We start from the raw sequence: 25,338 nt of genomic DNA on the forward strand, positions 1-25,338 counted from the left end.
GACCCAGGCTGTCTTTCTGATGAACAGCAGTAAGTAAAATTCTCAGTGTTATCTATAATCAAATCATTTTCAGGACATTTTGTAAAAAAACATCATTTCAGAAGAAATTTATAAAAGTCATTGTTTCAAGTCATTAAGGCTAACTTTAGTTCTAGCAATCTCAGAATAAAATATCCAACAAGGATGTCTGCAGAGTACTAACTTGAATAAAAATGTATGAATTGATGACATTCATGCTTTCTAATGATAACTAAGTAAAATTCCTTTTCTGTTATGTTCATTCCTCAGGTTTGTAAAAGGATGGAAGGAACTGGAAAAGAAGTCGGCTGGGAAGCTAGGTATAACCATAATTAAATAGACTTTTGTTGCCTTTAGTGTTTGAATAATGCTTATCCAACGTTTTCAAGTTGATTTAGATAACCTAGCAATCAGCTAAATCAGATATTTGAGGGCAGTTTTTAGCTTTTTTCAAACCCAACCACAAAATAAACGAACTCTTGCAACAAAACAGTCAGCCTCCCTGGTATTTTGGCTCCACAACTCACATCTCAATGAAGCCAAACCCCTAGGAATGAAAAAATGTCTACAAATGCACACAGAACTTACCAACCTATGTCAAAACAGGGCCAAGTGTGTCAGGTTGGCGAGGACCCTGGACACTCTAATCTCAAAGAAGATCAAGTTACAGCAAGGTTTAATTCTTCCATACTTTGATCTATCGCTAGGCTCCTCCAACTATTCTTGACAAGAATACCTGGGTTCAATCACTGTCTCAACGCGAAGGGTTTGAAACAGTAGAGTGGACAGACACACGAAAAGTAGTCAATGATACAAAGCATTCCAATATGTGTATCGTACTGGCTGAAGGTAATATGTTAATATCATAGTTGAATAGTTTGAAGCCAACTTGGGAAAGCTGCATCGACTTTGCACATACAATAGGTTCCTTTTGATACTATAAGAAATGATTCTGTAAGAAATCATTTTTGGCCGGGCGCAGTGGCTCACGCCTGTAATCCCAGCACTTTGGGAGGCCGAGACGGGCAGATCACGGGGTCAGGAGATTGAGACCATCCTGGCTAACACGGTGAAACCCCGTCTCTACTAAAATTATATTTTAAAAAATTAGCCAGGTGCGGTGGTGGGCGCCTGTAGTCCCAGCTACACGGGAGGCTGAGGCAGGAGAATGGTGTGAAGCCAGGAGGGGAGCTTGCAGTGAGTGGAGATCCCGCCACTGCACTCCAGCCTGGGTGACAGAGCAAGACTCCGTCTCAGAAAAAAAATAAAAAAGAAATCATTTTCTGAGCTTTGGTTGTTATCACCAAGAATAGGTGTGGTTGGGACTTACCAGGGTGCTCCATTTCTGTCCTTTTCTCTTTTTGTGACTCAGTCTTCTGCTTCTCAATCTGCTCTTGCTCTCTCACTGTCTTTTCCTCTGAAAATTCAAAGGCACAATTATAGCATGAAGTTGCAAAGATTTTTTACCTTTCACCTGCAAGGAACTAACAGGCAAGGACATTCAGGATGGGGATATAGACTGAAGAGAAAAATTCCTTTAACTAGATATAACCTTAATTGAAGATTTTTCACTTATCTGCAAGATATCTGTGATAATGGAACCAAATACTGTTCCTATTTTACAAAACAGAAAGCATTTATATTGACTCCCAGAGAATAAATACCTCTGTTTATTTTTTGTGTAAAGTGCTAAGTGCCATATAGGCAAGCGTGGTTAAGAACAGTGTGGCTTTAAGGTCCTGAGGCTGAAAGAAGCATCAGCATTTTCCTCATTATTTGGGTAGAATGCCATAATTAAATTTCCATATTTTGGTAAACTGAAGGGCATGGTTGCCCAACAGATGTCAAGAAGTACAGATTCAAAATTCACACCCTAAGATATATGGCAGCTTTTTGTGGGCTTCCTGACATTTAACCAGCAAAGATTGTAGATGTGTCTGAAATAAGACTGTCCTTTGTTTTCTGTGACTTAGACTTTTCTGGGTTTGGAGTCTTCTGGGTTTAGAGTTCGTAAAATAAAGATCAGAATGTTTGCGGCTACACCTTCACCAACACTCCACCATGCCATTCCTGGGGATAGCCTAGAGAGGAGTGGGTGACAGTGGGGAATGAGAGGCTACAGAAAGGTGAGGAAAGAACATGTGTTGCCAAGGCCAGTGCTCCATATAAAAACATCAGGTTCTGGGATGGAACTTGAGATTCTGTGTGTCCAGCAAGCTGCTAGGAACACACTTTGAGTAGCCAGGACCTTGGATCAGCACTTCTTACACTATCTATTGAGAAGGAATAGCTCCCGTACCCACACAATCCCAGGCAGGACTCTGCTCTTCTGTTCCCCAGACCTTCTCCTGGGACAAAGAAAGAGGCCACAGTGACATGACACACTAATCACTTCTGCAGCACACCAGGAACCGGATGCACTGTCAGAAATTCTACTGGTTTCCAGGTTGGGTATATGAGAAAAAAGGCAAAAAGAATTCCTTACTTCACTGCTTGAAGCCACACAGTCTCTGTAACACACCGAAGGATGCTAAGTTCCTTTGGTTTGCCTGCAAACAGCCACTAACACCAGTCTTGTATTTAGAGGAGGATTTAAAATCCATCCACAGCCCATAGTTTTTAAGGAAGCAAATCATGGGGTTGACTTCCCATATGCTTCTCATCTCTGGGGTCTGCTCACCAATTGACTTCTCATAGCATGCTTGCCCCGGCTGCCTTGCAGTCTTTCCAGATGAAATTCAAGATTCTCCAGTAACTGTAGCAGGACAACTCCTAAGACCAGCGACCTTCCAAATAACCTTCTCATTCCTCTCATGTTCAGAGAATGGGAAAGGATGCCAGAAAGCTATGTGAGGGTGAACGACGGCCAGAACTGTAATTTATATCTATGACCTGACAGAAAGGTGGAAATGGGGAGAATGTTACTCAATACTTTTTTTCACTGTACTAATCTCTCCTCAAGGATGCTTTGCCAAGACAAATCATATATTTTTATATAAAGCATCTACCATTTCTACTCCTTCGCCATAAACAGGCATTTTAAACTTAGCAAGGGCAAGAGAACTTTTTTACTAGAATAGAATGTTAGCTGCTTGAAGACAGAAATTCTGCTAGGCTCATTTACTGCCATACCCCCAGCACCAGAACAACATTTGGCACACAGTAGGTGCTCCAAAACACCTGTTGGCAACTACCTAACCATAATGGTAATGAGGGCATTACGAGGCCTCATGACATATCTTCTCTATCTACATATTACACATATCTTTCTTACACCCCAGTACACCTCCTGCCAGCCTTCTCTGACTCTTCCCACATTTTATAAACTCCCTTCCCTTCTGCACAAATTTATTATCTTCCCAGTATCCTCACCTTGTCCATATGCCTCCTTTGTTCTACATTTTCTCTGATCTTGCATGTATCAGAGACTTTTACAGCCTAAGTTTAGGAAAAGTGAGTGTTACAGCTCCACTATCCCTTTTAAGCATATTACCTAGGACCATGAAAGAATGAAGACTCTAGTTTGCAAAGATTCCCTGCAGAGGTAACAGCTGTGAGTACAGCAAATAGTGGATGGATGGGACACAAAGTCATGCCAACAGTATTGAAAGTGTTTCGATAAGACAGAAAAAAATACACTTGAAGAAAAATGTCCTACTTCACACTTTTGACCAGGGCTAGAATAAAGTTGTGAGGAAGTATCTGTTGAGTCTTTATGTGATTCTGAGCAATCTGTGAGGTAAAAATCACATAACTACCGGGGACTCTTTTCAGATGTCATGAAATGCAGCCAAGGTCCAACCTTGACTAGAGATTCTACATGGGGGTTCTGCCACATGATGGGAAAGACAGATGGCCTACAGGATTAGTGTTTCTCTGCTCACATAACTTCTTGGAGTAACACTCAAGAACAGACCAAAATGACATCTTATTCTAAATACCTCCCTTCATTGATGTGACACCTCAGCAATCCCCCCACAATGACAGAATTTTGGCTTCTCAGCTAAACTTAATGATGCAGAAATAATTCAGGACATGAAAACTGAAGGGAAAAAAGGGTGCTGTACTAAGCAAAAACCGCTTAGGGAAAATACTGTTTTTTTTTTTTTTTTTAAATTTTGATCAAGTAATTCAACCACTCCAAAAAATGTAATAATGTTTGTGTTTCTCATTGAGCGCTGGTGAAAACCATTTAATCTTTTTTAAAAAAAGGTCTTTAAAGGCCAGGTGCGGTGGCTCTTGCCTGTAATCCCAGCCGTTCAGGAGGCTGAGGCAGGCAGATCACCTGAGATCAGGAGTCTGAGACCAGCCTAGCCAATATGGTGAAACCCTTTCTCTACTAAAAATACAAAAATTAGCTGGGCCTGGTGGTGGGCTGCCTGTACTCCTGGCTACTCGGGAGGCTGAGGCAGGAGAATCACTTGAACCCGGGAGGCAGAAGTTGCAATGAGCCGAGATCACGCCATTGCACTCCAGCCTGGGCAACAAGAGCAAAACTCTCTCAAAAAAAAAAATATTTAAAGGCACAGTTTCTTAAGATCCAATTTTAAAACTACAACATTAAAGTATCACCACCTAATAGTATTGTCACATCCTCCACTCTTGTGACAAATTGTTTTATGACTATTCCCTCCCCAGTTCTCACACTAAAAATAGTATAAGAGCAGTTAAACAAAAAATCTCTTGGTTTCAAGTTTTCTTAAATCAGCTACAGTTCAACAACCTGAAATAATTAAAAATAAATTAGAACTTAATGTTCAGAAACCCAATCATAGCATGTGGCTAATTGTGAGTATCCAGTCAACACCAGCACCAAGTTATGATGAAATAAAACCATCCCACTGACATATCCCCCACACCCACTACCCCCAAGACTCTCAGGATACAATGTTGTATCTATCACTTGCCAGGGTTACTTCCTTCTATTAGCACAAATGCTCCCATTGTCAGCAAAAGTCTGAGTCAGTCTTGAGAAAAAAAAAAGTAAGCGAATCCTGCTTTTTGCTTTCATAATGCTATAAAAATACATATAGCCTCCTTCAATAGTTATCTATCTCCCCAGTTATGGCCTCCCCAAAATAAATTCTGGTGGGTTTAAGTAGATGAAACCAAATATTTCAAAGTTCCTCTTTCCATAGTAATTACCTTACCTCACAACCAAAAGAGGGCAGCACTGAGGGCATCAGTAAAGGAGGTCAAACTTTAAATAGCGTATTTAAGTGGGTCGCAACCTGCTCATTAAAATCACCTGGTACAGTAAAAAATCTCATCCCCAGAGTTTCTGAATCAGCTGATCTGAGGAGGGACCTCTAAGACACTGACATTTGATTGATGCTTCCCAGGCTATTCTACTGTGCCTTGTAATCAAAGCAGTTTTCACTTTATGTTTTTCCCTTATTTTCATTTATTAAAATATGTCATTTATTTTCACTTAGTAAAATAGGTTTTCACTTATTTTCAGCAAAGTTAAACCTGGAAAAACCCTCAAAGAGCATCGAGGTTGTGCTTCTCAAATTTCCATGAGGACACAGATCAGCAGGAGATCTTGTAAAAATGCAGATTCCAAGTCAGGAAGTGTGGGGTGAGGCCTGAGGTAGTACAGGTCTAGCAAGCTCACAGGTGTGCCTCATCTGAGAACCACACCTTGTTCTCCCTGTTAACTTTACCAGATAAAAAAATGAGACTCAGACAGAGACTGTGGCTTCCTTCAGGTAATACAGCCAGCGAAAGAACAAAATGTGGTCAGAACTGATCATAATGACTTCCGTCTTGGGTTGGATACCACAGCAGCTGACACGTGGAAAGAACATCCATTAAATTTTCTGTGGGAAGTTGGGAGAACACTAAGTGATAATGAAATTTTGGCAATTTCAAGTATAAAAAACTCACAGTGTGAAGTTAGTATAAATAAACTAGGGGGAGAGTTACAATTAAAACAAGTAAAAACCAGTTTGGGGTTTTTTGTTTTTGAAGCAGGAGGTATAAACACATGGTAAGAGAATAAAACAAACTGAACAGAAGGGAAAAATAAGCAAACCCTGTATAATAGCACATGAAGAAGGGCACAGAGAGGGAGAAAATGAAACAATAGAAAATAAAAGACACCAGGCTGACAAAAGGAACATAAGAATAAAAGTAGAGAGCTGGCAAATTAGACACAGGTTCTAAAATAAAAGGAAAATACAGCAGCATGGAAAGGAACAAACAGAAAAATCTAATGAGATGGGAGGATTCCTGCAAAAAGACTATATAAAATAAATCGCAAGATAATAGAGACCATGGGAAGGTAAAGCATTAAAGAGAGTCAGGAACATGAACACATTTTTTAAAAATTTATTTAGTAAAAAACAGAAAATAAGTTGTATTTCATGAAATATCATGGTTTTATTTTTCCTGTTTATATTTTCAAAATAACAAAAAGTAATTTCTCCGTTACCAGTTGGGACCTGAAAGATTTGCACAGTTCTAGGAGGGGATGTAAGAACTCCTCTAAGGCTACCATCTCCTCTAGGCAGTAGGAGTTGAAAAGAAAACAAGGTTTAAGTCCAAAAGCATTCCATTTTTTTGTGTCCTGTGTAAAATATTATGGAACCCAGAAACCTTCACCAGCCAGGTGACCACATGTTTTATCACAGCATGAGAGACAGGCTTCTTTGAAGAAGCCACTGCAAACTGATTATTCAGGCAGTCAAAACCAAGAGGAGTCATCTTCATGAGGAAATGTTTCCCCTGGGCATGTATCTATGAAAACTAAATTCAGACTGATGAGTCTTTTTGACATGGGTAACACTAAGCACCACTGTTGCCCAAATACACTTAGATTGTGGCTCTAGGGAAGTTCATTTAATTACATATTTTCACTGACCATTTCCATTCACTAACCATAGCTCATTTCCAATTCCAAAACATCACTTAGAGTCTCAAGGAAGAAAAAAAAAGATTGCAGAAGTTTTCTTTCCTATAGACCAAACATTAAAATTTCAAATGCCTACAAGGACCGGGAAGCTCACACAAATGGGTAAAGCTGGCCTGCCTTAATAAGACTGTGAGCACGTGTCCCATTAAAAGGTAGCTCCACCTACCCAGTTCCAGTATGCAGAAATGCAGATCCAGTGCTACCACATGCACCTGCATTCCAGGAGAACAAAGAAATGCGGATTCTTAGGTGTGATCTGACTTTTAAATATTAATGGCTAGTTTGTTCTGTTTGATTTTGGAATAACTTTGCAATTCTGTTTTAGATCCTGCATTTTCTTTGAAAAATATGTAAAATTTTCTTAGGGAATCAAAAAGTAAAGAAGTAGACATATGGTATGAGACAAGTGGATCCACCACAAGTAGACTCACCCATGAAAAAAAGCACAAGTGCTTTGTACTTTTACAAGACTTCTTTTCATGGCAGGGCATGGTGGCTCGCACCTGTAATCCCAGCACTTTGGGAGGCTGAGGCTGGCAGATCACGAGGTCAGGAATTTGAGACCAGCCTGGCCAACAGGGTGAAACTCCTTCTCTACTAAAAATACAAAAATTAGCCAGATGAGGTGGCATGCGCCTGTAACCCCAGTTACTTGGGAGGCTGAGGCAGGAGAATTGTTTGAACCCAGGAGGCAGAGGTTGCAGTGAGCCAAGATCGCACCACTGCACTCCAGCTTGGGCAACAAAGCAAAACTCCTTCTTGGAAAAATAAAATAAAATAAAACAAGATCTCTTTTCATCCAAGGAGAGGGAAAGTGGCAATTTTAACATAATGGCCAATATGATCAGCAGGATACAGCTGGCAGAAACTTAGCCTCACTTCTAGCATTTGTTCCTATAGCTCCATACATTGAGAGCATTTTCTTTCCATTCACCAATGACATGTCCTTCGTATCATTAACAGAAATAAGTTTGGCTCTTGGATTTTAACTTGAAATCCCCTGGGTAGAACCTTTTAACTCAGTATCAAAGACTGTTGGAGAACCCGTGAAGAACTCCCCCTGACACTGGTTCTGACTACACAGCTTTTCTAGGAGGGCTGAGGTTGCCAGTGTAAGAGAAGGAGTGCCACAGCTTCACTGTTCAGCATCAATATTCACTGATAAAATGAAATGTGTTTCTTAACATGGTAACCAGCTCCTAGCCTCCTGAGGCTCCACTGTAGCTGAGTTTCATGAGGCCCACATCAATCTTCCAAAACACATCTGAAGCCGTGCAGTTCACATTCCAGCTATAAATGGGAGACACTGACCCAAGCCCAAACAAAAACAAGAATCATCCAAACCCTCCTCTTTCCAACATCACAGGCTTCTGAATAATATGTTTACATTCTTCCAGGCTGGAGTTCTTCCAGACAGGGCTGGAAACTAAAGTCACAGTGAATATCAGAGGCTGACTGATTACAAATCAGGAAACCTACCCGGAAACATATGTCTGAGGTGGAAAAAGAAGGCTGGTCTGTTGAGTGTATAAAGAGTAGGAAATACACATATGTGTGGTATCACTTGCATACATTTGAGAAACTAATGATTATCCATAGGCACAAATACAGACACATACGTATACACACACATAAGAGCATTGCCTTCTCCTCAAAATTCACTGATTCCCATACTTTATTTTTTAGGTAAGCTGAACACACAGTAGCAAATTAATGTTTCAAGAACCATAACACATGGCTGGCAAGACGGCTAGAAACAGCTCCGATCTGCAGCTCCCAGTGAGATCAATGAAGAAGGCAGGTGATTTCTGCATTTCCTGAGGTACCCACTTCATCTCATTGGGACTGGTTAGACAGTGGGTGTGGCCCATGGAGGGCGAGCAGAAGCAGGGTGGGGCATCACCTCACATGGGAAGTGCAAGGGGTCAGGGAACTCTCTCCCCTAGCCAAGGGAAGCTGTTAGGGACTGTGCCATGAGGAACAGTGCTATCCAGCCCAGACACTATGCTTTTCCCATGGTTTTCGCAACTCACAGACCAGGAGATTCCATTGGGTGCCTACCCACAGGGCCCTGGGTTTCAAGCACAAAACTGGGCATTTGGGCAGACACTGAGCTAGCTGCAGAAGTTTTTTTTCATACCCCAGTGGTGTCTGAAATGCCAGCGAGACAGAACCATTTACTCCCCTGGAAGGGAGCTGAAGTTAAGGAGCTGAGAGGTCTTGCCCAGTGGATCCCACCCTCAATGAAGCCCAACAAGCTAAGATGCACTGGTTTGAAATTCTTGCTGCCAGCACAGCAGTCTGAAGTCAACCTGGGACACTGGAGCTTGGTGGGGGGTGAGGCGCCCATCATTACTGAGGCTTAAGTAGGCAGTTTTCCCCTTACACTGTAAACAAAGCCTCCAGGAAGTTTGAACTGGGTGCAGAACCCACCACAGCACCATGAAGCCACTGTAACCACACTGCCTCTCTATATTCCTCCTCTCTGGGCAGGGTATCTCTGAAAGAAAGGCAGCAGCCCCAGTCAGGGTCTTATAGATAAAACTCCCATCACCCTGAGACAGAGCACCTGAGGGAAGGGGCAGCTCTGGGTGCAGCTTCAGTAGACTTAAATGTTCCTGCCTGCTGGCTCTGAAGAGAGCAGCAGATCTCCCATCATAGCACTTAAGCTCTGCTAAGGGACAGACTGCCTCCTCAAGTGGGTCCTTGACCCCCGTGTGTCCTGTCTGGGAGACACCTCATACAGGAGAGCTCTGGCTGGCATCTGGTGGTGCCCCTCTGGGATGAAGCTTCCAGAGGAAGAAACAGGCAGCAATCTTTGTTGTTCTCCAGCCTCTGCTGGTGATACCCAGACAAGCAGGGTCTGGAGTGGACCTCCACCAACCTCCAGCAGACCTGTAGAAGAGGGTCGTGACTATTAGAGGGAAAACTAACAAACAGAAAGGAATAGCATCAACATCAGCCAAAAGGATGCCCATGCAAAAACCCCATCCAAAGGCCTCCAATACCAAAGACCAAAGATAGATAAATCCACGAAAATGAAGAAAAACCAGAGCAAAAAGGCTGAAAATTCCAAAAACCCAATGGAAGAAAGCTAAGAACCTTGATAAAAGGTTACACGAACTGCTAACTAGAATAACCAGTTTGGAGAAGAATATAAATGACCTGGTGGAGCTGAAAAACCCAGCATGAGAACTTCATGAAGCATACACAAGTATGAATAGCTGAATCGATCAAGCGGAGGAAAGGATATCAGAGATTGAAGATGAATTTAATGAAATAAAGCATGAAGACAAGATTAGAGAAAAAAGAATTAAAAGGAACTAACAAATCCTCCAAGAAATATGGGACTATGTGAAAAGACCAAACCTACATTTGATTGGTATACCTGAAAGTGATGGGGAGAATGGAACGAACTTGGAAAACACACTTCAGGATATTATCCAGGAGAACTTCTCCAACCTAGCAAGACAGGTCAACATACAAATTCAGGAAAAGAATACCACAAAGATACTCCTTGAGAAGAGCAACCCCAAGACACATAATCATCAGATTCACCAAGGTTGAAATGAAGGAGCAAATGTTAAGGGCAGCCAGAGAGAAATGTCGGGTTACCCACAAAGGGAAGCCCATCAGACTAACAGCAGATCTCTCTGCAGAAACCCTAGAAGCCAGGAGAGAGTGGGGACCAATATTCAACATTCTTAAAGAAAAGAATTTTCAACCCAGAATTTCATATCCACCCAAACTAAGTTTCATAAGCAAAGGAGAAATAAAATCCTTTAAAGACAAGCAAATGCTGAGGGATTTTTGTCACAAGCAGGCCTGCCTTACAAGAGTTCCTGAAGGAAGCACTAAATATGAAAATGAAAAACCAGTATCAGCCACTGCAAAAACATACCTAAATGTAAAGACCATCAACACTATGAAAATACTGCATCAACTAATGGGCAAAATAACCAGCTAGCATCATAAAGATAGGATCAAATTCACACATAAGAATTTCTTTTTTTTTTTTTTTGAGGCAGAGTCTCACTCTATCACTGGGCTGGAGGGCAGTGGCGCCCATCTCAGCTCACTGCAATCTCCACCTCCCAAGTTCAAGTGATTCTCCTACCTCAGCCTCCTGAGTAGCTGGGATTATAGGCACCTACCACTATGCACAGCTAATTTTTTTTTTATTTTTAGTAGAGATGGGATTTCACCATGTTGACCAGGCTGGTCTTGAACTCCTGACCTTCTGATTCACCCACCTAAGCCTCCCAAAGTGCTGGGATTACAGGTGTGAGCCGCTGCACCCAGCCAATGATATTAATTTCAATGTAAATGGACTAAATGCCCCAATTAAAAGATAGATGGGAAAATTGGATAAAGAGTCAAGACCCATCAGTGTGCTGTATTCAGGAGACCCATCTCATGTGCAAAGACACACAGAGCCTCAAAATAAAGGGATGGAGGAAGATTTACCAAGCAAATGGAACACACAAAATAGCAGGGTTGCAATCCTAGTCTCTGAAAAAACAGACTTTAAACCAACAAAGATAAAAAAAGACAAGGACATTACAAAATGATAAAGGGATCAATGAAACAAGAAGAGGTAACTATCCTAAATATATATGCACCCAATACAGGAGCACCCAGATTCATAAAGCAAGTTCTTAGAGACCTACAAAAGGACTTAGACTCATATACAATAATAGTGGGAGAATTTAACACCCCACTGTCAATATTAGACAGATCAATGAGACAGAAAATTAACAAGGATATTCAGGACTTGAGCTCAGCTCTGGATGAAGCAGACCTAATAGACAACTACAAAACTCTCCATCTCAAATCAGCAGAATATACATTCTTCTCAGCACCACATAGCACTTATTCTAAAATTGACCACATAATTGGAAGTAAAACACTCCTTAGCAACTGCAAAAGAACAGAAATCATAACATTCTCTCAGACCACAGTGCAATCAAATTAGAACTCAGGATTAAGAAACTTACTCAAAACAGGTGCAACTACATGGAAACTGAACAACCTTCTCCTGAATGACTACTGGATAAATAACAAAATGAAGGCAGAAATAAATAAGTTCTTTGAAACCAATGAGAACAAAGATACAACATGCTGGAATCTCTGGGATGCAGCTAAAGCAGTGGTTAGAGGGAAATTTATAGCACTAAATGCCCACAGGAGAAAGTGAGAAAGATCTAAAAGCAACACCCTGACATCACAATTAAAATAACTAGAGAAGCAAGAGCAAACACATTCAAAAACTAGCAGAAGACAAGAAATAACTAATATCAGAGCAGAACTGAAGGAGACAGAGACACAAAAAAACCTTCAAAAAATCAATGAATCCAGGAGCTGGTTTTTTGAAAAGATTAACAAAGTAGGTAGACTGCTAGCTAGACTAATAAAAAAGAAAAGAGAAAAAGGTAAAATAGACAGAACAAAAAATGATAAAGGGAATATCACCACTGATCCCACAGACATACAAACTACCATCAAGAATACTATAAACACCTCTATGCATAGAGGTGAATAGACCAATAACAATTTCTGAAATTGAGATAGTAATTAATAACCTACCTACCAAAAAAGCCCAGGACCAGACCGATTCATAGCCAAATTCTACCAGAGGTACAAAGAGGAGCTGGTACCATTCCTTATGAAACTATTCCAAACATTAGAAAAAGAGGGACTCCTCCCTAACTCATTTTATGAGGCCAGCATCATCCTGATACCAAAACCTCGCAGAGACACAACAAAAAGAGAAAATTCCAGGCCAATATCCCTGAGGAACATTGATGCAAAAATCTTCAATAAAATACTGTTAAACCAAATCCAGCAGCACACTAAAAAGCTTATCCACCATGATCAAGTAGGCTTCATCCCTGGGATGCAAGGCTGGTTCAACATACACAAATCAATAATCCATCACATAAACAGAACTAATAACAAAAATCATATGATTATCTCAATAGATACAAAAAAGGCCTTTGATATAAAATTCAACACCCCGTCACGCTAAAACCTCTCAATAAACTAGGTGTTGATGGAACGTATCTCAAAGTAATAAGAGCTATTTATGAAAAACTCACAGCCAATGTCATACTGAATGGGCAAAAACTGGAAGCATTCCTTTTGAAAACCGGCACAAGATAAGGATGCCCTCTCTCACCACTCCTATTCAAAATAGTATTGGAAGTTCAATACAAGTTCAGGTAAACAGGCAAGAGAACGAAATAAAGCATATTCAAATAGGAAGAGAGGAAGTCAAATTGTCTCTGTTTGTAGATGACATGATTGTATATTTAGAAAACCCTGTCATCTCAGCCCAAAATCTCCTTAAGCTGATAAGCAACTTCAGCAAAGTCTCAGGATACAAAATCAATGTGCAAAAATCACAAGCATTCTTATACACCGATAATAGACAAACAGAGAGACAAATCATGAGTGAACTGCAATTCACAATTGCTACAAAGAGAATAAAATACCTAGGAATACAACTTACAAGGGATGTGAAGGACCTCTTCAAGGAATACTACAAACCACTGCTCAAGGAAATAAGAGAGGACACAAACAAATGGAAAAACATTCCATGCTCATGAATAGGAATAATCAATATCATGAAAATGGCCATATTGCCCAAAGTAATTTATAGATTCAATGCTAGTCCCATCAAGCTACCATTGACTTTCTTCACAGAATTACAAAAAACTTCTTTAAATTTCATATGGAACCAAAAAAGAGCCCACATAGTCAAAACAATCCTAAGCAAAAAGAACAAAGCTGGAGGCATCATGCTACCTGACTTCAAACTATACTACAAGGCTACAGTAACTAAAACAGCATGGTACTGGTAACAAAACAGATATATAGACCAATGGAACAGAACAGAGGCCTCAAAAATAACACCACACATCTACAACCATCTGATCTTTGACAAACCTGACAAAAACAAGCAACGGGGAAAGAATTCCCTATTTAATAAATGGTGTTGGGAAATCTGGCTTTGCCATATGCAGAAAACTGAAACTGGACCCCTTACTTACACCTTATACAAAAATTAACTCAAGATGGATTAAAGGCTTAAACATAAGACCTAAAACCATACAAACCCTAGAAGAAAACCTAGGCAGTGCCATTCAGGACATAGGCATGGGAAAAGACGTTATGACTAAAACACCAAAAGCAATGGCAACAAAAGCCAAAATTGACAAATAGGGCATATGGGCAATAGAGCAAATTGCCATATGGGCACAGGGAGGGGAACATCATACACCAGGGCTTGTAGGGGGATTGGGGGACAAGGGGAGGGAGATCATTAGGAGAAATACCTAATGTAGATGACAGGTTGATGGGTGCAGCAAACCACCATGACAGGTGTATACCTATGTTAACAAACCTGCACATTCTGCACGTGTATCCCAGAACTTAAAGTATAATAAAAGATTTAAAAATAATAATAATAAAAAGAACCATAATACCAGATGTACCAGGTGGTGGCCGTCAACGTGTGCCACAGATAAAGTTTTGACCTTTTGACTCACCCCAATTTGTACTTTGATTTCTAAACTTCCTTTGATTTCTAAACTTTCCGTACTTTTATTTCTTTCTTCTTGCTTGAAGAAAATTGTCTAAATCGGAGTTTTCTGATAGGCTCCTATCAACCAATCATTTCTGTTAGCTCCACCTAAAAGAAGATTATTGTTTAGAGATGGAGATGAAATTCTAATTATCATTAGTCTTTAACACGTTTTATAGCTCTCAGTAAAAGCATATGAGGTCAGAGTGTCTGCTGTTTTCAGTTTGGAATTCAACGTGTCTCGTCATGTCTGTGAGGGTAGTAGTAGGAGGGTCAGGAGAAAAGGAAGTAATGCTGGTCAAGAGCATATCTGACTAAAGAGCCCCCTGGCAAGAGCTTATGCTGAGGGAGGGAGAGTTAGAAACACAGCTACACAGTCACCAGGAGAAGTGAGTAGAACAATGCTTCAGCATGAAGTCTTCCTATTGTTGAGATTGCTGTCCTTCTTACCTCTCCAGAATCTTTGCCGTCCTTCTAGCCTCCATGGACTTGAGCATGAGGTCTAGAAAGATGGTGACTCTTCCTTCACGTAAATATGTTGTTTGAAAAGAAAAAAAAAAAAAAAAGAAACAATAACAACAACTCTGGGACACGTTGGATGAGGAAAAATTGTGAAAAATAAATTTTTCCAGTATCGGTGAAGTACAGCATGGTCATAATCCAGTGGGCTTCAGTAATAATTCTCTCTCCGAGCATATAAGCACTTTGTGAGGTGAATTGTGACCTCCAAAAAGACATGTTTAAAGTCCTAATTTTTAGTATATCTGAGTGTAACCTTATGGGGAAATAGGGTCTTTGCAGATGTAATTAAGATATACATGACTATGAAGTCATACTGGAGCAAGGTGGTTTCTTGAACCAACACGACTGGTGTCTTTATAAGAGAAGAGTCATGAATATGTCCCGAAGGGAGGGAAGAGTATGTTAAAACACCCGAGGTAAGAGATCGGACAGGATACTCCTGCTGTAAAATTGTATTATTTCACCCTTTTTTTTTTTTTATCACTTACATTTTGTAGTTTCCTTCTAATTCTTGTTGACTTCATGAAAATAAAACTATGTACAATGTTATTATTTGAAAAACAAGAGAGAGAGGAGAAGAGACACAGAGACAAACACACAGGGAGAATGCTATGTGAGGACAGAGGCAGATTGGAGTGACCAGGACTGACGGATGGCACCCAAAGCTATATAGAGGTAGGGAAGGATTCCCCCCTACAGGTTTCAGAGGTAGCACAGCCCTTGATTTTGGATTTCTAGCAGCTAGAACTGCAAGACAATAAAATTCCACTGTTTTAAGCCTCCTACTTTGTAATAATACTTTGTTATGGCAGCCATAGGAAACGAAAACATGAATGAAATACAATAGAAATTTGTTCCTATTACAACAGTGGAAGATGGCTGTTCCTGGTTGACAGGCAGCTTTGCTCTATGTAGTGATTAGTGGCCAAGTTCTTTCTCTCTTGTGTCTGTGCTATCCACTAGGGCAGATACCAGCAAAATATAGCTCAGAGCTTCTTTTTGTAAATAAAGTTTTATGGGGACACAACCATACATATTCGTTTACGCATTGTCTATAGCTAGTTTTGCACAAAAACAGCTGAACTGAGTACCATAATCATGACAGAGACCATATGACCCTAAAGCCTAAAATATTTGCAGACCTCTGCCCAGAGTGCCATCACCATTTGCATCTAGCCAGCACAAAGGGGAAAGAAAGTTTGGAGGGGACAAACCAGCTATCCACAAAGTGGCACATATCACTTGCAAATATCTAGCATTGTCTAGAAATTCGTTACACGGTCACATCACATTGCAAGAGAGATTGAGAAGTATATTACAGGTGTCGCAAGAGGAGGAGAAAAACAGACATTTAGAAGAAAAATTAGCACACTCTGCCCTTTGGCATCAGTGGGAAATGTCAGCCACATCAGCACAGTAGCAGCAGCAACTGCAAGGGGCCACCTAAATAAGGTTTCACAGAGTCCAGAGGCTTTAAAGAAGACATCACCAAAGGGAGTCAGAGCTGGATGGGCAACAAGGGAAGTGACAGAAAGATGCCACGTGGTAGCTGAGAATACCATTTCAAGAGCATCCAAAAGACACCACCTAGGACTTCCCATAGTAACTGGTGACAGAGAGAGGCCTTTGTAGGAGGGAGAAGTTCCACAAAAGCAGGTGGGAGATAGAGCCACAGAAATTGCTTTTTTCCCCTAAAATTGTGGCTCAACATTGCCCCAAGCTTGAAGTGGCCTTTGCAACCTGGTTTATACCAAATGCAAAAGTAAGTAAAGCACATTTAGAATGTAAAAAATAAATACAGTACCATTCGGGGAATCTTGTCTCCTATTTGCCTGACATTTTTTGAATCTTTCGTATACCATAAGGATCCAGAGTATGAAAGTAGCACTAAAGAACATATTACATAACAGATGTAGACTCTAAACCTCAACAATTGTTAGCCTCATAAATAGAAATAGACATGAGCTGCCTCCTATAGTCTTCCCAAACACTCCTTCTAGTATTGCCAAAGATATTGAACTTGAATCTGATCCAGTCTCTGGATCCAGCTGCTAATTTGCAGAAAATACAAAAGGACAAAGGAACATCCTAAACTATACCATGAGAATGCATTCAGCAAAATCCAGACTATGGGAAACTTTACAGTTCAAACAGTCCAGGTGTTCGACAGAAAAAGCATAAGGAAAAGACTGAGGTAGAGAGAAGAACCAGAGACTGAAGGTTTCAAAAGACTGATCAAATTTTAAATAATGGAAAAGACTAAATTATAATGTGTAGGGATGGACTTATATAAATGTTCAAACTAAACATACACACACATACAAGGAAGTGATTATCATAAATAATAGTAATAGGCTTATTACTTATTAATATGCTATATAGCATAATTATTATGTATGGCAGAAGGAAGGGGATTACGATTGGAACAGAGCATATAGAGGGGCTTATGAGTGGCTGACAAAGTTCTATTTGATCTAGTGATGGTTACAAAGGCTTTCACCTTAAAATTTATTGAGCAATTCATTAACATGTACGCACATTCATGGGAGAGCATTCTGTATCTGCATTTTATTTTGCAATTTAAAAATGTAAAGACTAAATTATAAAAGAGGACAAATGGCTGAATAACAGCAAGGTAAAGAAAACTAGAGTAACTGTTTTTTGAACAAACTATGCAGTCATTAATAGAAATCCAAATGTAAATTTAATTCCTTTTCATCACACCCATCTAAAAAATCTCAACAGTCAATTGGTGGCTCACAGATGATGCTGATGAACTGGATGTAATCTTTTTGTGATTTTAAGCCAATGTCATTTCATCGCAGGTAAACTTCAAATTGTAACTCTCCTATAGTCCTCCTTATCTTCCCTGCACCCCCCTAATCCACTGGGGTTCATTGCCTCAGGAAAAGTCTAACACACAGTCAAGAGCAGTAGTCATCAATCAGTTTACAGTTTTATAACATGAAATTTTCAATCCATAGCAAGGCTATTGCCTGAATGCAAAGGCTTTTGGTTTAGCAGGAGCCAGGCTTTCTTGAGGAGGAAGAGGGTTCTATTGAAATTCTCCAAAGCTAAGTATTTGTATATAAAAACCAAACTTGAAGGACTCGGATCAATAATTACGTGCTTCCCAGAGTAGAAAAGAAAGACAATAATATATTGTCAATTCTAGAAGATAAGAATTGAAATGAAAAGCCATTTCTATGCTGGCAGAAAGAAGAAGAGGAAGTGTGGACAAAGTATCAGAAGTGGGCAGCCCACTTCCTGCCTCCTGACGCGGAGGTCAAACCTCAGGGAGGGAGAGCAGTCCGTGGACAGGAAAAGCAGTGATGTAGGTTTGGGGGCATCTGAGGGACCATTGTTATCCCCTCCTTTCCTGGGCAGAGACTGGTCCTATCAGAAACATTTCAGAGAAGCTCTGCATTTGGAATGGTACAGCCTCACAATGGCAGCAGGAGTGGACCCAGCTCAAGAGGCGGATTCCACCACTGAGGAAGATGCCTGCATATGAGTGATATAGTTTGGATGTTTGTCCATCCAAATCTCATGTTAAAATTTAATCTCCAGTGTTGGAGATGGGGCCTGTCGGAGGAGATTGGATCCTGGAGGCTGATCCCTCATGAATGGCTTGGTGCTAGCCTCGTAATAGTGAGGCAGAAGCCTGTTACAGGGGCGTTGCCCTCACAGAGAAACTCTATGAGGGCAGTGCCAGGGGAAATGTGGGGTGGAGCCCCCACACAGAGTCCTCACGACGACACTGCCTAGTGGAGCTCTGGGAAGGGGTCCTCCACTCCCCAGAGTGGAGAATAGTAGAGTCGCCAGCAGCTTGCAACCTCAGTGTGTAAAATCCACACACACTCAACTCCAACCTATGAGAGCAGCAACAGAAACTGCACCCTACAAAGCTACAAGGGCAGAGCTGCCCAAGGACTTGGGAGCCCACCCCTTGCACCAGTGGGACCTAGATGAGGGACATAGAGTCAAAGGGGATTATTTTGGAGCTTTAAGATTTAATAACTTCCAAAAGGCTGGGCGCAATGGCTCATGCCTGTAATCCTAGCACTTTGAGAAGCCAAGGCGGGCGGATCACGAAGTCAGGAGATCGAGACCATCCTGGCTGACACGTTGAAACCCCGTCTCTGCTAAAAATATTTTTTTAAAAAATTAACCGGACATGGTGGTGGGTGCCTGTAGTCCCAGCTACTTGGGAGGCTGAGGCAGGAACCTGGGAGGTGGAGCTTGCAGTGAACCAAGATTGTGTCACTGCACTCCAGCCTGGGCGACAGAGCAAGACTCCGTCTAAAAAAAAGAGATTTAATAACTTCCCCACCGGGTTTCAGACTTGCATGGAGCCTATTGTCCCTTTCTTTTGACCAGTTTGTCCCTTTTGAAATAAGAATGTTTACTCCATGACTGTACTACCATTGTATCATGAATGACTTGGTGCTGTCCTTGAGATAGTGAGTGAGTTCTCATGAGATCGAGTTGTTTGAAAGTGTGTGGCACTTCCCTGCCAGTCTTATTCCCACTTTTGCCATTAAGATGCCTGCTCCCCCTTCAACTTCTCCTATGATCGTAAGCTTCCTCAAGCCCTATCAGAAGATGCTGGAGCCATGCTTACATAGGCTGCAAATAGTAAGCCAATTAAATATCTTTTCTTTATAAATTACCCAGCCCCAGGTATTTCTTTATAACAACTCAAACAGCCTAATACAATGAGTTTAGAGACCAACCCCACAAGGTTCACACACTCCAGTGTGGTGTGGAAAATGGAAGTCCCCATGAACTGTCACGGGCGATGCAAAGGTGCTCAGCACCTAGGTCTAAAACAGTCCATCAACATTGATCAAGAGTCTCAAAATCAAGGGTGCATGAGCATCAGTTATATAAATTAGTAGGATGCTCAAAAGATCAATCCATGCTTGGACCTGGCAAACCCAGGCACCAGACCTGCAGGAACCAGAAGGACAACAAAAAGATCAAAGTCATGTCCCTGCTTCACTGCCTGATTGGAAATGACTCTTCCCAGTGTTCCCAGATGCCGCAGAGGAAAATGGAAAGAAATTATTCCAGATGCCTTTTACTGAGAAGTGGCCGGGCTTTGAAATGAACAATAATTAAAATATTCAATTTTGGTTAAGAAAAATCAACTGGATCAAATTGAGGATACTGGGCTAGAAGAAATGACATTATCTCCTCTAAGCAGAATAGGACCCCAAGAGTATAATGTAGACAGATTCTAGAAAAGAAAACCACATTTCTCCCTTCTTAAATTGTGATGTGTAAATTTCTACATGCTACAATAGATAAAACTTTTCCATACAAGGGTCCATGCTATCACCCGTCAGAAAGTCACTTCATCTTCTTTAAACTTCCACTACAGACACATCCACACACACACACACACACACACATACACACACATCTTTATCACTGATATCTAACACTATCAGGACAACACCATCATAAAAATTGCTAAGAAAACTAAATATCACATTTAAAGAAAATTTAAATCTCACAAGGTTTATAATTCCATGTATTAGGTAGCAATGCACTATAAAGACTGAAAGCTTATTTGATAAGTGGTAGTGGAAATAACTTATTTATTACAAAATTAAGGGGCTTTTAAAAAGTGACAGATATCAAGAAAAAGTTTTAACTGCCAGTAACCAATGAGTGGCATACAATCTTCCCTATGCTGGTGGTACCAACGTGGAATAAATATGCCTGGCAGCTGGTCTCAAACACGTAAGACCACACATGGGGGCTTCAGTGTCAGTGCAGTGAGAATGACTCACTGACAGTAGCCCAGCCTGGTTATGTCATTGAAAAAGGAATTCTGGCCACACATTGGATCTTTTCAGGCACACCCATGCACATGGTTAACAATCATCAACACATCACTTAAACATACAATGTGCAAAACATGCAATGCAGCATACATTGCTTAAACCGTTAAATTAGACACTAATAAGACTGAGGTGGTGAGTGGATACAGAATGACAATCTGAGTGGTCTTTTCCCATTTTATTATCTGTGATGTGGTTATGTGCAGATTTGGTTTAACAAGTTTATAAACAAATCAATCTGCCCTTGGCAACTAAGAGATTAACCCAGCTAAATAAGGAAAGTGCAACCACTAAATTTCTGTTTCTCAGAATTTTTTAAAGAAAGGCTTAAAGTGACAGTGTCTTCTTAGTCATATACTCACATTTTACACTAATTTACAGTATACGTTAGTCTTTTGTCAAGTGAACGTACACATTGAAACTTGACTTTATTTTTATAAAAATCTTGAAACTAAATTAAATGTCCCAGGTTAAAACTAAATCAGACAACTTGTTTTCAGTTTACTTCAATGTCAAATTTTGCCAATGGTTTTCACCAGTGTTTAGACCAAAACACACTTTAGGGAAATGTTTAAGTGTTTTGTGTTTTATATGTAAATTCATTTTATTATCCTTAACTAAAAAGTTATTAGCCCTTTTAAAATGAAATAAATTATTCCAAACCTGTATAAATAATGTCTGTATAAATTATGTCATAAATGTTATAGCCTTCTTGAAGAGAAAACATTCATGAACTTTCATCCTGAATGATGTTTCCAAGATGTAATATTATGGAACAACTAAATAGATTTTCAGTGCTTCTAATGTTGTGGATCTTTGAGAGGTACCTGCATTTTTAGCACTTATCTGGAATTGTGAAAATAATCTAGCATTATTCCCTCAATTTTGCAGATGAAATATCTGAGCGTGTAAGAAATTCCATCACATTCTTCTGGTCAGAAATGGGTTTAGACTCTGGGTCTCTGAAAACCAGTGTGGGAATTTACAGTTTCTCCCATAACTGCCTCAGGTTGGATTCCTACCCTCTCTTCAGGACTTGAATTGCAACAGCAGTGATTGAGGAAGGACAGCAACCTCAGTAAATCAAGACTGAGTTTTGAAACAGTATCCAAATCAACATAGCTTCAATCTTTCTTCCTGAGTAATACAACTAATCTAAAGAATTTGGAACCAAATTTAGAAAGAATATTTAAAACCAACCTCAGCTCTAGCACCACTCCCTACTCCAGCCTGAGAAATAGTTGTTCTTCTTTCCTTTGTATTCAACCTTGGGAAAACAGTAATATAATCTCTCTATTAGTTGTAATCTCTTAATCCCCATTGTCTTCTTTGACCTGAGGCATGTGTCTCCCAGTAATCTCTTCATTTAGTAATGATAATCTGCAATTTCTTCTTGTAGTGCTAATAATCCTTGGATTCCATACAGGGCAGAGGGCAGTGACTTCCCAAACCACTATCTTATCTTCTTTTCAAACACATTATCGAGTTAAAATAATTGTCTACCCACTTAGAGACTGAAGTTATTTTTGTGTCCACTATCCTGTTCTTCAACACATACATTTTTCTCAAAAGGCTTTAAAAAGTAATAACTGTGCTGATCGTGTTTGATTTGTTTTGTTTTTATTTTTTTAGCCATTTGGTGACATCACATGAATCCAAAATGAACTAGCATGCCACAACCTAATCTGCATTTCAGAAAGTTACAAAATTTCATTCAAATTGCAGCTTTAAACTTTTCTGTGTAAGGACACATACCCACTACCACACTTACCCTATCCGCAGAAAAGGAGACAGAACTAAACAAAACAGAATCAGAATACATGCTGCCTGTAACAGAAAAAAAAAGAAAGAAAAGAAAAGAGAGAGAGAAATAGAGAAAGAGAGAAAAAAGGAAGGAAGGAAGGAAGGAAGGAAGGAAGGAAGGAAGGAAGGAAGGAAGGAAGGAAGGAAGGAAGGAAGGAAGGAAGGGAAAGAAAATGGTAAAAGGAAGGAAAGGGAGGGAGGAAGGAAGGAAGGATGGAAAAGAAAGAAAATGGTAAAAGGAAGGAAAGAGAGGGAGGGAGGAAGGAAGAAAGGGAGGGAGAGAGGAAAGAAGGGAGGGAGGAAGGAAAGAGAAAGAAAAAGGAAAGGAAGAAAAGAAGAAAGAAAGAAAGAAAGAAAGAAAGAAAGAAAGAAAGAAAGAAAGAAAGAAAGAAAGAAAGAAAGAAAGAAAGAGAGAGAGAGAGAGAGAGAAAGAAAGAAAGAAAGAAAGAAAGAAAGAAAGAAAGAAAGAAAGAAAGAAAGAAAGAAAGAAAGAAAGAAAGAAAGAAAGAGAAAGAAAGAAAGAAGAAAGAAGAGGATGAAGGAAAGGAAGGGAAGGAAGAGAAGGAAGGAAAGGGAGGGAAGGAAGAGAAGGAAAGCAAGAAGGAGAAGAGGTGAATAAAAGGGTAGGAGACAGTGGGGATAGTCTACTTTTGTTAAGAAATTGATGATGGGGGTACTATGAAAGTGGGAGGCATTTGGCAAGGTGAGAGAGAGAGTGGGCAGATCCCACAGTGCTCAGGTCTGACCTAAGTTAACACTCTTTCCTTGGGTCTACCCTGAGCTCTAAGTTATAAGTGTAGTAAGGAAATTAACAATTTTATATAAGATGTAGAAGAAACTCAGTAATGGAGTTCCTTGGGAGAAAGAGAGGAAGGAAGAAATCATGGATGGAGGGAAGAGGAAGGGAAAATTTTTAAAAATATTGAAGCCAAATAACTAGGAATCAGGCATGTTTAGTTCTTATTTTAATTCCTCTACTTAATTGCTAAGGGATCTTAAACAAGTAACATAACAGAGGACTCATAAATAGAAATGTGAAACTTAGCATCATGGTGTTTTAACTAGTAATTGAAAAGGACTCATGCCAACCTGAAGTGCTTTACATACATTTACAATATATGAAAGTATATTTGATAGATATACAAAGAGAAAAATAACCCTGAGGTATACACAAATGCCAGAAGGAAAAGTAAATAATATTTCAAAGGTTAACAGGTAGAAAATGAAAACTAATGATTCTAATAAATTAAAGTCCTTTCTTTAAAAATGTGATATGATGCTTTTACTCTAGCCAACCATTTAGAAAACACATCCCAGCTCTAGTAATAGCTCCGTTACTCAAAGTACACAAGGGGGAAAAAAATGGATCTACAACTTAAGGAAGCTGACGTGAAAAATCATCTTTGTAAGGCACCCATCACTCAGCCAGATTCAAGGAACAGAACATCCCTTCCTAGAAGGGTGCTGGTAACCAAATGAGACCGTAAGCTATCAGACCACATGTTAGTCAGAAAAAGGGCAAGAATTCAGGAACAGCAACATGCAATGTACTTTTAATGACCGCTGAAACACTAATGTTTTAAAACCAAGTTGGATAACTGGTTCTGCCTATTTGGAGGGCAGGGAGGAGGAGCGGTAAGCACAGACAGTCCATTCCTTCAGTCCTGTCTCCTGAGCTTCACAGATGATAGAGAAACCCCTGTGCCCTCGTATTCGCAAGTGTTACTTGAGCATCTGCTACTAGCTAGACTCAATGCTGGGCACCACAAAGTCAGTAATGAATAAAATGGTCTTATTAATAATAAAAACTTTGGAGTAATACTTTTATTAGTCTTACTTTAAAGGGGGGAAAATAAGCTTAGAGAGGTTAAATAACTCACCCCAGATCATCCAGCTAATATGTGGTGGAGACAGAACTTCAGTCCACATCGGTTTAGTTTCAAACACGCTGCACTATATTGCCTTGCTTAAAATCCTTCCAAGTGATGCCCAGATACAGTGACCAGGGGAACCTTCATTATAGGGGCTTTCACGGAAAATAAGGTGCTTTGAGAAAGAATGCATATAATTAAATAAATCACATAAACTGCCCCTACATTTAATTAAAGTTTTAAACCCTAAAATGCATTTGTGATATTCACTGTCATTTCTACATTGGGTTGATATGCTCGACATTGAAGGAAGCCATGTGTCGTTTGCCAAGTAAGATGGTCTTCTGGTCAGAGACCTATGGCCTGGCTAGCCAGGCTCCCGCCATGGACCAGATTAACTGAGAGGTAAACAGGGCAATACCAGGAGTGGTAGAAAGATTTAAATGAACAAATAGCTGAATATTATTTAATTTTACCTCTTTCTAAATTTTGTAGAGAGCATCATACTATCTCAGGATTTTTTTTTTTAATTATTATACTTTAATTTCTGGGGTACATGTGCAGAACATGCAGGTTTTTTCCATAAGTATACACGTGCCATGCTGGTTTGCTGCACCCATCAACCCGTCATCTACATTTGGTATTTCTCCTAATGCTATCCCTTCCCTAGCCCCTACCCGCCAACAGGCCCCAGTGTGTGATGTTCCCTTCCCTGTGTCCGTGTGTTCTCATTGTTCAACTGCCACTTTTTTTTTTAATGCTTTCCTAATC

At 40.1% G+C, this 25,338-nt stretch overlaps 1 protein-coding gene across 1 annotated transcript in view; it reads right to left on the reverse strand.

The window, feature by feature from the left end:
- Positions 1–1,339: 1,339 nt before the first annotated feature.
- The window catches only part of TRMT11 (tRNA methyltransferase 11 homolog), a 196,688-nt gene continuing 172,689 nt past the window's right edge, over positions 1,340–25,338 (reverse strand). Inside the window, exon 14 of the mRNA XM_021937911.2 lies at positions 1,340–1,435. The gene's annotated coding sequence lies outside the window, so the exon portion shown is untranslated. The remainder of the gene's footprint in view (positions 1,436–25,338) is intronic.

The sequence above is a fragment of the Papio anubis genome, chromosome 6 (assembly GCF_008728515.1).
Source record: "Papio anubis isolate 15944 chromosome 6, Panubis1.0, whole genome shotgun sequence".
In the NCBI taxonomy this organism is placed as follows: domain Eukaryota; kingdom Metazoa; phylum Chordata; class Mammalia; order Primates; family Cercopithecidae; genus Papio; species Papio anubis.